Below are 14922 nucleotides of genomic sequence, written 5' to 3'. Positions count from 1 at the left end.
TTACAGGTGATGTAAAACCAAGAGACACAAGAAACAACCCTAAATTCTATAGCTTGGAGCTGAAGACCTACTGTACTATTTCTTTCTCTATTATGTCAGATCCTTGAAGTCCAGTTTAGATATTAGGGTCCCAGATGTCCACTGGTTCATGATGGAAGTTTCTGATGCATTACCAAGTAGGATATTCCCTACATGGTAGCTTTTGAGAGATTTCCAAGGGGCCTCTTTTGCCCAAATAGAATAACTACTGTAGACCACTGAGGTACCTAAAATATCTAGATTCAATATTAATCCTAAGAACATCTTCACAAGATTAGGTTGTAATCAGTATTTTTGACATAATTTCAATGATGATCTCCTGGTCATCTAATAATGACACACAACCCTTGTTACCTAGCACTTGACTTGTGGAGTTACACAGGATACAGGATATATTAATCTATATCAAGTTTCCAAACAAATTATGGTGAAAACATACACTGAGCTGTTAAAACTAGCTCCTCCTCTGAAACTAGCCATCACAATCCCTTCATCCCACCCAGGTAATAATCATAATGTGATGTAGAAGTCAGGGTATTTCACAGAATCAAGTATTTGTAAGGCTGGGCCATGTGAGCAGTGCATGGGAGAGCTTGGGCCAACCACTTGCAAGAATTAGGATTGACCTCTCCAAGTCTCAATTTCCTCACCTGTTACATGCGTGTCTTGTTGTTGTTCAGTCACTGAGTCATGTCAACTCCTTGAGACTGTAGCCTGTCAGCTTTCTCTGTCCATGTGATTCTCTAGGCAAGAATACTGGCATGGGTTGCCATTTCCTTCTCCAGGGGATCTTCCTGACCCAGGGATCAAACCCATGTCTCTTGCATTGCAGGCAGATTCTGTACTGCTGAGCCATTGAAGAAGCCTGTTAAATATGCTAAACCACTTAAAATTGTTGTTCAGAATAAGAATGATAATACATCCTTTTTCATATGCTTGGTAGGAAGATTTTGATAAGTTAATAAGTGTGTAGTACTTAGAAGAGTGTCTGGTACATAGCACACTGTCAATAATGCTAATTCTTGTCATTTAGTCCTAATTTAATCCTTAAAAAGACTTAATGAAGTAGGTGTCATAATGCCTAGTTTCTAAACAAATAGAAACTCAGGTAGGTCATCACCTTCCCAGGATCACCTAGTTAAATTGTAAATCTAAAATTCAGATCCATTCTCTCTAACTCCAAAAACCTCTGCTTTTGTCCACAACACTGAACTACATCTGTTTAAATCCTGCCATGCTTAATGACTAAAGAGTTTCCATAGTGGCTTAGCTGGTTAAAAAAAAAACTGTCTGCCAATGCAGGAGACACAAGAGACACAGATTTGATCCCTGCATCGGGAAGATTCCCTGAGAAGGAAATGGGACCAATACAACCCACTCCAGTATTCATGCCAGGAAAATACCATGGACAGAGGAAGCCTCGGGGGCTACAATCCATGAGATCACAAACAGTCAGACATGACTGAGTGTGCACATGTGTACACATACACACATACAAAAACACACACACACACACACTTAATGACTGAAGTACTTTATATTTCTAATTCCACTTCAGGGACCTTAAAAACAACTCCATAAATTAATATATGGTAACACTGAATATGAAAAACACACAAATTTAGTAAAACTGTATCATAAATTAGAGGAAGTATTATGCTCTGGAGCTGAGGAGTTTGACTGTGTATCTCAAAGTTTCTTTATCATGATAAATAACTTAGGCTTCTTTCTCAGTGTGACCATATGAGAGTGTTTTTCTCAAATCCCCAATTGCAGAACATCAGCTTGTGTGTTTTGAAATCCAATGCTACTTAAGCTGCTTGCACTTAAGGCTGACCTTCACATTCTCCCTTTCATAGGAAACATTGAATTCTTTTGATGGTGGCTTTGATTCAAGAGCATTCTGATTGCCTTGCCATTAGAAATATACATTGGTTTAAATTGTTTCTACTTGACTTTTCTTTCCTTCCTTCTATTCAACCTGTCTCCCTTCCTTCTTCCCTTCTCACTTCCTTCCTTCCTTCTTTGCCTTCTTTCTTCCTTCTGTCCCTCAATAAGAATCAGACTTGTATCACGGTTTGCTGGCTCTCTCAAGTTCTTTCAGTTTCCCTCCCATTTTCTTTCAGAAGCATTTCCTCTAATTCATTTCTTGTGTATTTCATTCCTTCTTGTCATCTGCTTTCCAGAGGACCTGGACAAACACTTGGATGAACCCTATGATAAACACAAGATAGTGACAGCTTTTGGTGAACAATGTTGGATTTGTGATCTCCGAAGAAGAAGATTTAGCTTTGGGACCAGGGACAAGACTTGATCATGCAAGAGCTTTTGTGTAGCAGAGTTTTACTAGAGTATGAAAAGGGGCAAAGAAAGCTTCTGACATAAACATCAGAAGGGGAATGGAGAGTGACCCCTTGCTAGTGTTAGCAAGGGAGTTATATACTTTTTAAATAAGTTATTACAATAAATCAAAAGAATGACTCAAGGCTGTAAACATTTTACCAGACCCACCCCCACAATTTACATTTTAAGATAACAGTATTAGAATTTAACAATAGAAAGATTTTACCATACCCACTCCCATAACATACATTTTAAGAAAAAAGGATTAGTCAGAAGGTTTTCAGGAAGGAGAAGCTGTCATCAAGTAAGGACATACAATCCTTAGAACACAGTTTAAGCTGAGCTATTTGTTGTGTAATTATCAAGTCCGTATTCCAAGGCCAAATTTGGCCTTGGAATGAAGCAGGGCAAAGACTAATAGAGTTTTGCCAAGAAAATGCACTGGTCATAGCAAACACCCTCTTCCAACAACACAAGAGAAGACTCTACCCATGGACATCACCAGATGGTCAACACTGAAATCAGATTGATTATATTCTTTGCAGCCAAAGATGAAGAAGCTCTATACAGTCAGCAAAAACAAGACCGGGAGCTGACTGTGGCTCAGATCATGAACTCCTTATTGCCAAACTCAGACTGAAATTGAAAAAAGTAGGGAAAACCACTAGACCATTCAGGTATGACCTAAATCAACTCTATTATGATTATACAGTGAAAGTGAGAAATAGATTTAAGGGCCTAGATCTGATAGATAGAGTGCCTGATGAACTATGGATGGAGGTTCGTGACACTGTACAGGAGACAGGGATCAAGACCATCCCCATGGAAAAGAAATTTTAAAAAGCAAAATAGTTGTCTGAAGACGCCTTATAAATAGCTGTGAAAAGAAGAGAAGTGAAAAGCAAAAGAGAAAAGTAAAGATATAGGCATCTGAATGCAGAGTACCAAAGAGCAGCAAGAAAAGATGAGAAAGCCTTTCTCAGCCATCAATGCAAAGAAATAGAGGAAAACAACAGAATGGGAAAGACTAGAGATCTCTTCAAGAAAATTAGAGATACCAAGGGAATATTTCATGTAAAGATGGGCTCGATAAATGACAGAAATGGTATGGACCTAACAGAAGCAGAAGATATCAAGAAGAGGTGGCAAGAATACACAGAAGAACTGTACAAAAAAGATCTTCACGACCCAGATAATCACGATGGTGTGATCACTCACCTAGATCCAGACATCCTGTAATGGGAAGTCAAGTGGGCCTTAGAAAGCATCACTACGAACAAAGCTAGTGGAGGTGATGGCATTCCATTTGAGCTATTCCAAATCCTGAAAGATGATGCTGTGAAAGTGCTGCACTCAATATGCCAGGAAATTTGGAAAACTCAGCAGTGGCCACAGGACTGGAAAAGGTCAGTTTTCATTCCAATCCCAAAGAAAGGCAATGCCAAAAGATTGCTCAAACTACCGCACAATTGTACTCATCTCACACGCTAGTTAAAGTAATGCTCAAAATTCTCCAAGCCAGGCTTCAGCAATAGGTGAACCGTGAACTTCCAGATGTTCAACCTGGTTTTAGAAAAGGCAGAGGAATCAGAGACCAAATTGCCAACATCTGCTGGATCATCAAAGAAGCAAGACAGTTCCAGAAAAACATGTATTTCTGCTTTATTGACTCTGCCAAAGCCTTTGACTGTGTGGATCACAATAAACTGTGGAAAATTCTGAAAGAGATGGGAATACCAGACCACCTGACCTGCCTCTTGAGAAACCTATATGCAGGTCATGAAGCAAAAGTTAGAAGTGGACATGGAACAACAGATTGGTTCCAAATAGGAAAAGGAGTACGTCAAGGCTGTATATTATCACTCTGCTTATTTAACTTATATGCAGAGTACATCATGAGAAATGCTGGGCTGGAAGAAGCACAAGCTGGAATCAAGATTGCTGGGAGAAATATCAATAACCTCAGATATGCAGATGACACCAGCCTTATGGCAGAAAGTGAAGAGGAACTCAAAAGCCTCTTGATGAAAGTGAAAGTGGAGAGTGAAAAAGTTGGCTTAAAGCTGAACATTCAGAAAAAGAAGATCATCACATCTGGTCCCATCACTTCATGGGAAATAGATGGGGAAACAGTGGAAACAGTGTCAGACTTTATTTTTTTGGGCTCCAAAATCACTGGATCACGATGGTGACTGCAGTCATGAAATTAAAAGACACTTAATCCTTGGAAGAAAAGTTATGACCAACCTAGATAGCATATTCAAAAGCAGAGACATTACTTTGCCAACAAAGATCCATCTAATCAAGGGTATGGTTTTTCCAGTACTCATGTATGGATGTGAGAGTTGGACTGTGAAGAAAGCTGAGCGCCGAAGAAAATTGATGCTTTTGAAGTGTGGTGTTGGAGAAGATTCTTGAGAGTCCCTTTGACGGCAAAGGAGATCCAACCAGTCCTTTCTGAAGGAGATCAGCCCTGGGATTTCTTTGGAAGGATTGATACTAAAGCTGAAACTCCAGTACTTTGGCCACCTCCTGAGAAGAGTTGATTCATTGGAAAAGACTGTGATGCTGGGAGAGATTGGGGGCAGGAGGAGAAGGGGACAACAGAGGATGAGATGGCTGGAGGGCATCACTGACTTAATGGATGTGAGTCTGAGAGAACTCGGGGTTGATGATAGACAGGGAGGCCTGACGTGCTGCGATTCATGGGGTCGCCAAGAGTTGGACAGGACTGAGCGACTGAACTGAACTTTCAGTCCTGGGCTTAAATAAAAAAACATTTTATGTGACTAAGACTAAGGAATGTAGAGAGAAAAGAGAGAGAGAAAGAAAAAAAAGACATTTGTCCTTTCCTCCTCCTTGAAAATTCCAGACCTTTCTCTCCTCCTTGGGGACCCTGGACTTCTTATCAACCTGCCTAGAAATTGACTCTCTCAATAGTTAGCTGGTATCTTCAAGTCTACCTTTCATTCTACTCTTAGTGTCTAGGTATCCATTAGATTTTTAAAGACAGAACATCTGTCCCAGAGGTTAGTTACCACATTATATACACATGTTCAATGTCAATGATACTGTTTACAGTTGAAACACTTTTTCCTAAATGAAGGAAAGGAGGAAGGAAAATATATCATTTATAAAGTATCTACTACACACCAGGCATGATGTTCTTATGGGCCATTTTACTTCAACTTCAAAGAAATCTTGTGCTTTATATTTGCATACAAGATTTAAAAAGCGTAATATGAGGAACATAAGAATAAAAGAGGTAGAAAAATTCAAATTTCAGTCCTGGTCTTATGTTCTTATTTGTATATTGTAAAGACTCTAAAAGATAGCATTCTATACTGCATTTTAGAGATATCAGATGCATGAAATATAATTATTGAACACAAACATATGTATACCCACAATACTGGTTGTTAAGGGATAACATGATGATAAATATATGCTTGTGTGCTTTAGTAGCTCAGTCATGTCTAACTCTTTGTGACCCCATGGACTATGGCCACCAGACTCCTCTGTCCATTGAATTTCCCAGACAAGAATACTGGAGTGGGTTGCCATTTCCTACATGTATATAAATACATGGGTAGATATAGACATGAATGTATAAGAAAATGGATTCTGCACACAGAGTTCTTATTTGTGTGTCATAAAGAGTTTTATGTTTCAAAACAGCACATATATTGCTAACAGGGTCTTTTGTTACATGAGATAACCTGTTTCTAAAAAATGAGGATTTCAATGTGAGGACAGCTGAAGATGTCAAAGACAAGGCATCAATAACACTGGTGTTTCTGGTCTATATTTGAGCTTCATTCCATTCTGCTAGTGACCTTCAGTTCAGTTCAGTTCAGTCACTCAATTGTGTCCAACTCTTTGTGACCCCATGAATTGCAGCACACCAGGCCTCCCTCTCCATCACCAACTCCCAGAGTTCACTTAGACTCACATCTATCGAGTCAGTGATGCCCTCCAGCCATCTCATCCTCTGTCCTCCCCTTCTCCACCTGCCCCCAATCTCTCCCAACATCACAGTCTTTTCCAATGAGTCAACTCTTCGCATGAGGTGGCCAAAGTACTGAAGTTTCAGCTTTAGCATCATTACTTCCAAAGAAATACCAGGGCTGATCTCCTTCAGAAAGGACTGGTTGGCTCTCCTTGCAGTCCAAGGGATTCTCAAGAGTCTTCTCCAACACACACAGTTCAAAAGCATCAATTCTTCGGTGCTCAGCTTTCTTCACAGTCCAACTCTCACATCCATACATGACCAATGGAAAAACCATAGCCTTGACTAGATGGACCTTTGTTGGCAAAGTAATGTCTCTGCATTTCAATATGCTGTCTAGGTTGGTCATAACTTTCCTTCCAAGGAGTAAGCGTCTTTTAATTTCATGGCTGCAGTCACCATCTGCAGTGATTTTGGAGCCCAGAAAAATAAAGTCTGACACTGTTTCCACTGTTTCCCCATCTATTTCCCATGAAGTGATGGGACCAGATGCAATGATCTTCTTTTTCTGAATGTTCAGCTTTAAGCCAACTTTTTCACTCTCCACTTTCACTTTCATCAAGAGGCTTTTGAGTTCCTCTTCACTTTCTGCCATAAGGCTGGTGTCATCTGCATAACCGAGGTTATTGACATTTCTCCCGTCAATCTTGATTCCAGCTTGTGCTTCTTCCAGTCCAGCATTTCTCATGATGTACTCTGCATAGAAGTTAAATAAGCAGAGTGATAATATACAGCCTTGACGTACTCCTTTTCCTATTTGGAACCAATCTGTTGTTCCATGTCCACTTCTAACTGTTGCTTCCTGACCTGCATATAGGTTTCTCAAGAGGTAGGTCAGGTGGTCTGGTATTCCCATCTCTTTCAGAATTTTCCACAGTTTATTGTGATCCACACAGTCAAAGGCTTTGGCAGAGTCAATAAAGCAGAAATACATGTTTTTCTGGAACTCTCTTGCTTCTTCGATGATCCAGCAGATGTTGGCAATTTGGTCTCTGATTCCTCTGCATTTTCTAAAACCAGGTTGAACATCTGGAAGTTCATGGTTCACCTATTGCTGAAGCCTGGCTTGGAGAATTTTGAGCATTACTTTAACTAACGTGTGAGATGAGTACAATTGTGCGGTAGTTTGAGCAATCTTTTGGCATTGCCTTTCTTTGGGATTGGAATGAAAACTGGCCTTTTCCAGTCCTGTGGCCACTGCTGAGTTTTCCAAATTTCCTGGCATATTGAGTGCAGCACTTTCACAGCATCATCTTTCAGGATTTGGAATAGCCCAAATGGAATGCCATCACCTCCACTAGCTTTGTTCGTAGTGATGCTTTCTAAGGCCCACTTGACTTCCCATTACAGGATGTCTGGATCTAGGTGAGTGATCACACCATCGTGATTATCTGGGTCGTGAAGATCTTTTTTGTACAGTTCTTCTGTGTATTCTTGCCACCTCTTCTTGATATCTTCTGCTTCTGTTAGGTCCATACCATTTCTGTCATTTATCGAGCCCATCTTTACATGAAATATTCCCTTGGTATCTCTAATTTTCTTGAAGAGATCTCTAGTCTTTCCCATTCTGTTGTTTTCCTCTATTTCTTTGCATTGATGGCTGAGAAAGGCTTTCTCATCTTTTCTTGCTGCTCTTTGGTACTCTGCATTCAGATGCCTATATCTTTACTTTTCTCTTTTGTTTTTCACTTCTCTTCTTTTCACAGCTATTTGTAAGGCCTGCTCAGACGGCCATTTTGCTTTTTAAAATTTCTTTTCCATGGGGTTGGTCGTGATCCCTGCCTCCTGTACAATGTCATGAACCTCCGTCCATAGTTCATCAGGCACTCTATCTACCAGATCTAGTCCCTTAAATCTATTTCTCACTTCCACTGTATAATCATAAGAGAGTTGATTTAGGTCATACCTGAATGGTCTAGTGGTTTTCCCTACTTTCTTCAGTTTCAGTCTGAGTTTGGCAATAAGGAGTTCATGATTTAAGCCACAGTCAGCTCCCGGTCTTGTTTTTGCTGACTCTGTAGAGCTTCTCCATCGTTGGCTGCAAAGAATATAATCAATCTGATTTGGGTGTTGACCATCTGGTGATGTCCATATATAGAGTCTTCTCTTGTGTTATTGGAAGAGGGTGTTTGCTATGACCAGTGCATTCTCTTGGCAAAACTCTATTAGTCTTTGCCTGCTTCATTCTGTATTCCAAGGCCAAATTTGCCTGTTACTCCAGGTGTTTCTTGATTTCCTATTTTTGCATTCCAGTCCCCTATAATGAAAAGGACATCTTTTCTGAGTGTTAGTTCTGAAAGGTCTTGTAGGTCTTAATAGAACCATTCAACTTCAGCTTCTTCAGCATTACTGGTTGGGGCATAGACTTGGATTACTGTGATATTGAATGCTTTGCCTTGAAAATGAACAGAGATTGCATCCAAGTACTGCATTTCAGACTCTTTTGTTGACTATGATGGCTACTCCATTTCTTCTGAGGGATTCCTGCCTGAAATAGTAGATATAATGGTCATCTGAGTTAAATTCACCCATTCCAGTCCATTTTAGTTTGCTGATTCCTAGAATGTTGACATTCACTCTTGCCATCTCTTGTTTGACCACTTCCAATTTGCCTTGATTCATGGACCCGACATTCCAGGTTCCTATGCAATATTGCTCTTTACAGCATCGGACCTTGCTTCTATCACCAGTCACATCCACAGCTGGGTATTGTTTTTGCTTTGGCTCCATCCCTTCGTTCTTTCTGGAGTTATTTCTCCACTGATCTCCAGTAGCATATTGGGCACCTACTGACCTGGGGAGTTCCTCTTTCAGTATCCTATCATTTTGCCTTTTCATACTGTTCATGGGGTTCTCTAGGCAAGAATACTGAAGTGGTTTTCCATTCCCTTCTCCAGTGGACCACATTCTATCAGACCTCTCCCCATCCATCTTGGGTTGCCTCACGGGCATGGCTTAGTTTCATTGAGTTAGACAAGGCTGTGATCCTAGTGTGATTACATTGACTAGTTTTCTGTGAGTACGGTTTCAGTGTGTCTGCCTTCTGATGCCCTCTTGCATCACCTACCGTCTTACTTGGGTTTCTCTTACCTTGGACATGGGGTATCTCTTCACGGCTGTTCCAGAAAAGCACAGCCGCTGCTCCTTACCTTGGATGAGTATCTCCTCACCGCCACCCCTTCTGACCTTGAATGTGGAATAGCCCCTCTAGGCTTTCCTGAGCCCGCTCAGCCACCACTCCTTGGAGGTGGGGTTGTTCTTCCCAGCTGCCGCCCCTAACCTCGGGCGCAGGGTAGCTCCTCTTGGCTGTTCCTGCGCTGTCGCAGCCTGGCACTCTCGGCCGCTTGTCCCTGACCTCGGACGTGGGATAACTCCTCTTGGCCGCCTCCTCTCAGGCATGGGGTCCTCCCAGCTTCTGCCCCTGACCTCGGACGTGGGGTCGCAGCCACCTGCGCTAAATTGGAATGTGGCAAATAAGAGGGATCAGGTGCCTGTAAACAGTACAGAAAACCAATAACTCACCAAAGGAAACCAACATTCTTCTATTGAGTCCTGTCAAAAATCTCTGTTACTGCAACCAGTCTTATCAGCAGTAAGTAGATGAGATCATCCAATAATCCCAGAAAGGAAAACCAAAATATATTTGCTTTCACAAATGCCTCAATTTGTGATTTTTTTATGTAAAGAAGGTAGAATTGGTCTGAATGATGATAGTCCCATGTGGTGAATGCTCACTATGTTCAAAACAGTACCAAGTGCTCTTCATAAATTCTCTTTCATTTCATCACATGTCCAAACTCACATTGCTAATAAGTCATTGATCCTGGTTCTGTCATTCTCTGAAGCCTGTATAGGTCACAAACACCTGACTCTGATGTATTGACACCTCTTGCTGATATTTCTTTTTTTGACAACCCACTTTCAACCTCGTCTCCATTCTTAATTATTATCACGATACTCCTCACCATCCCACATCACATACACACTTAGTTTCATCATTTTTATAGTATTCTCAGTGTGCATGAATGTCCTTGAGCCCCCAAGGGACTCATTCAACTTTACTTTGAATGAAGAACCAGATTCATTGCATCTCACCTGCTCTACAAGGCAGTGCCCATCTCAGCAGCGATGACAGTGGGGTCCTGAAGGTTTCTTTCAAGCTGCTTCATGGTGGTTCCCTGAGAAAGTAACTGGCAGGCCTTGTCTGAGTGCCCTCCATGACTGAGTGAGCTCCCCTTAGCCAGCCTGCATGAAAACAGACCATGCTTCAGCCTTTCATGTAGGGGTCACTAACTGTAAGTTGATTAACCTGCTGGGATTCAAAACAATGGTTACATTTAGGCAAGGTACTTTTGGAGCAGCTCAGATGCCAAACTCTCCTCATCAATCATGAACCTGAATCATGGGAGGTAGACTCCAGTTTGGGTTGACAAGTTGATGAATAAAGGAGGTGACCTCTATCTACAACCAAGAAGGAAAGTATTGGGGACTTTGCAAGAGAAGGACTTAAGATAGGAAAAAAGAAGAAATTTGTTGTTAATCGAGCACCTGATATTTTGTTATTGTTGTTTAGATGCTAAGTAGTGTCTGACTCTTTTGTTACCCCATGGACTGTAGCCCATCAGGTTCCTCTGTCCACGGGATTTGCCAGGCAAGAATAGTAGAGTAGGTTGCCATTTCCTCCTCCAGGTGATCTTCCCCACCCAGGAACTGAAGCTGTATCTTCTGCATTGGCAGGTGAATTCTTTACCTCAGAACCACCAGGGTAGCCCACCTGATATTTAGTTAGGCTAAATTTTGCTCAGTCTTTATAAAACTTCATTCATTCATTCATCCATCAACCCTCTTTTTGGTGCTGTAACAAACATTTTTCCAAGTCTTGGAGATTTAATTGAGACAGAAACAGAAAAGATTTCAACCTTATAAAGCTTACATTCTGGAACTAAAAGGAAGGAAATAAATAGTAAAAAATAAATAATTCCAAAGAGCAATAAATGCTACAAAAGCATTACAGTGGAATATGTGCTAGAATCAAGCTGTGAGAAGCATCACTTCTTATTGAGTGCTCAGGGCAGGAGATTCTGAGAAGCAGCCACTTTAGCTTATACTTGAGTCATGAGAAGATGGCTGGTCCTGTGTGAAGATCAGGAAGGAAGAATCATCAGTGACAGCAAAGGAGCTGGCCTTAGGAATGATTAAGGACTACTGAAGAAAAAATCCTGGGATGAGAGAAAAGCTTTACCAGCACAGGTAGGACAGTTACTGTCAGGATAAATTGTTGGCATTCTAACCCAAATGTGATGAAAATCAGTGGAAAATTCCAAAAATAGGGAGTGGCATGATCTGAGTTGCATGCATGTCAAAAGTTGCACAGATATTAAATAGCAAAGCTGGAATTTGAACCCAAGAAAGCTTTGGGGATTTTAGCGGGGCACCATGTAGACACAATCTTGAACTACCAACCTAACCTGGTGAACTTGTTTCTTTGCTTATTGAAGGCATTGGTCAAAGTTAATGGAAGCTTTTTGGTTTTGATTCGGTAGAGGACACAGGGTATTCTGAAGCTGCTATCAGCACTTTACCTTACTGAGAAGTGTTTCTTTTTATTATTATCTAACTCCTTTTAGATTCAATTTCCACCTAATTTTGCCCAATCTCCTTCTGTTCTTATGTTAACACCCTTATTGTGTGCCTTAGAGTTGGGAATGAAATTGGGAATGTAGCTCTGGTCACATGCACTATCTAAAAAAATTTGGATTTTTGTTGAGTGGGCTCTGGGGGAAACATTTTCAATTTTTTGAAGAGGTTGTGTGTTAATGAAATGTAAATTTTTAAGTAAGTAGCATACTGATGCTTCTTATAATAAATTAGCTGCAGCACACCCATCTTCTACCAAGAACAAGGATAAATGCTAGATAAAAGGGAAAGCACATCTGTTTGAAAGCCTCATAGACCCACCAAGACAGCTGGAACTTAAGAGACCAATATCCCAGATGAAAAACCCAGAAATGTGATTCCAACCATCAGAGTCAGTCTTTCTCTCAAGGCATTTGAAGAAGTAACATCAATCTTAAATGTACTTCTCTAGATGAGGGAAAAAGGGAAACACTTTTCAACTCATTTTGTAAGATAAAAAACATCTTAATATAAAAACCTCATGAGATTATAACAAGAGAAAAAACTTTCAAGTAATTTCTCTCATGAAATTTTGTTCACCATACAAAATATTAGAAAATTATACCCAGTAATGAATAAAAAATCTAATACAACACATGTGAAAATAAGACATACTAAAATTATATAACTAAACTTTATGCCAATAATTCAAGATTTATTTAAATTAGAAAGTTATTCAATTCTCTCCTTTGTCTTAAAAATAGGAAAATCATGTGACCACCTCAATAAAACATGTCTCACACCTTTTACAAATTCAGTTCTAGATAAAGTATAGATAAATATGAATATTAAAGCAATAAAGGTTTTGGAATATAGTATAATATTTTCATGACCTTTGGATAAGTACACAGTAAACAATAACAATGAGGAAAGTAGTGATAAATTCAGTTCAGTTCAGTTCAGTCACTCACTTGTATCCCACTCTTTGTGACCCCATGAATCACAGCACGCCAAGCCTCCCTGTCCATCACCAACTCCCGGAGTTCACTCAGACTCACATCCATCGAGTCAGTGATGCCATCCAGCCATCTCATCCTCTGTCGTCCCCTTCTCCTCCTGCCCCCAATCCCTCCCAGCATCAGAGTCTTTTCCAACGAGTCAACTCTTCACATGAGGTGGCCAAAATACTAGAGTTTCAGCTTCAGCATTATTCCCTCCAAAGAACACCCAGGGCTGATCTCCTTCAGAATGGACTGGTTGGATCTCCTTGCAGTCCAAAGGATTCTCAAGAGTCTTCTCCAACACCACAGTTCAAAAGCATCAATTCTTTGGCGCTCAGCCTTCTTCACAGTCCAACTCTCACATCCATATTAGACTACCTAAAATTAAGAACTTTTTTAATAAAAAAAACTGTCAAGAAAATATAAAGGCAAGGCAAACCACATAACAGAGGAAAGTCTAGGGACCACATATGTTTGACTAAGCCCTTGACTACATAGTATATACAGAAGTCTAAGATCAATAAGAAAATATAGTAAGGAAAATCCAACCAAAATGGGAACAAGAAATTTGAATACTCACATCATAAAAGAGAATACCTAAATAGCCAATAAACCTATTAAAATGTGAGCAACTTCATTAATAATCACGATAAGACAGTAACATCTACAGTAACATACCATGACACAATCACTCAAATGGTAAAATGACAAAAGATAGGAAAGCATAGGCAAGAATATGAAACAAGAGCAGCCCTCGTATTTTACTTGTTGATGTACACATTGACACAATTACTTTGGAAAACTGTTGGCAGTATCTATTAAATCAAAACATACACATAACATAGAACTCAGAATTTCAATTGTTGAGGCTTGTACCCAGTAGAAATATATACCTATCCACCTGTATCAAAGAATATGTACAAGGATGTTTATAATAGCTGTGTTTTAATAGACTTACTAACAAAACACACACACACACACACATATTGCTGGGAGAAATATCACCTCAAATATGCAGATGATACCTCTCCATTGGCAGAAAGTGAAGAAGAACTAAACAGACTCTTGATGAGGGTGAAAGAGGAGAATGAAAAAGTCGGCTTAAAATTCAGTATTCAGAAACTAAGATCATGGCATCTGGTCCCATCATTTCATGGCAAATAGATGGGGAAAAGTGGAAGCAGTGACAGATTTTATTTTCTTGGGCTCCAAAATCAACTGTGGATTGTGACTGCAGCTATGAAATTATAAGGCTTGCTTCTTGGAAGGAAAGCTATGACAGACCTAGACCGGGTATTAAAAAGCAAAGATATCAGCAAAGGTCCATATAGACAAAGCTATGGTTTTTCCAGTAGTCATGTATGGATGTGAAAGATGGACCATAAAGAAGGCCAAGTGCCAAAGAATTGATATTTTTAAATTGTGGTGCTGGAGAAGACTCTTGAGAGTCCCTTGGACTGCAAGGAGATAAAATCAGTCAATCCTAAGGGAAATCAACCCTGAATATCATTGGAAGGACTGTTGCTGAAGCTCTAATACTTTGGCCACCTGATGCAAAGAACTGACTCATTGGACAAGACCCTAATGATGGGAAAGATTGAAGGCAGGAGGAGAAGGGGATGATGGAGGAGGAGAAGGCTGGATGGCCTCACCAACTCAATGGACATGAGTTTGAGCAAGCTCCAGGATATGGTGATGGACAGGGAAGCCTGGCAGGCTGTATGGGATCGCAAAGAGCCAGACATAACTGAGCGACTGAACAGCAACAACATGGGAACTGAATTAGGTTGTCCATTTACAACACACAGCAAGTTTAATGAGGTTCAGACCTGTCTCCCAAAGCTACCAGTGTGTAAAAAGTGTTTGACTTGGGAAGGACAGGAAAAGAAGAGGAAAGTCTGATGTGCTGCAGTC

Source organism: Bos mutus, chromosome 2 (genome assembly GCF_027580195.1).
Source record: "Bos mutus isolate GX-2022 chromosome 2, NWIPB_WYAK_1.1, whole genome shotgun sequence".
Taxonomy (NCBI): domain Eukaryota; kingdom Metazoa; phylum Chordata; class Mammalia; order Artiodactyla; family Bovidae; genus Bos; species Bos mutus.
Note: the sequence above shows the minus strand (reverse complement) of the source record.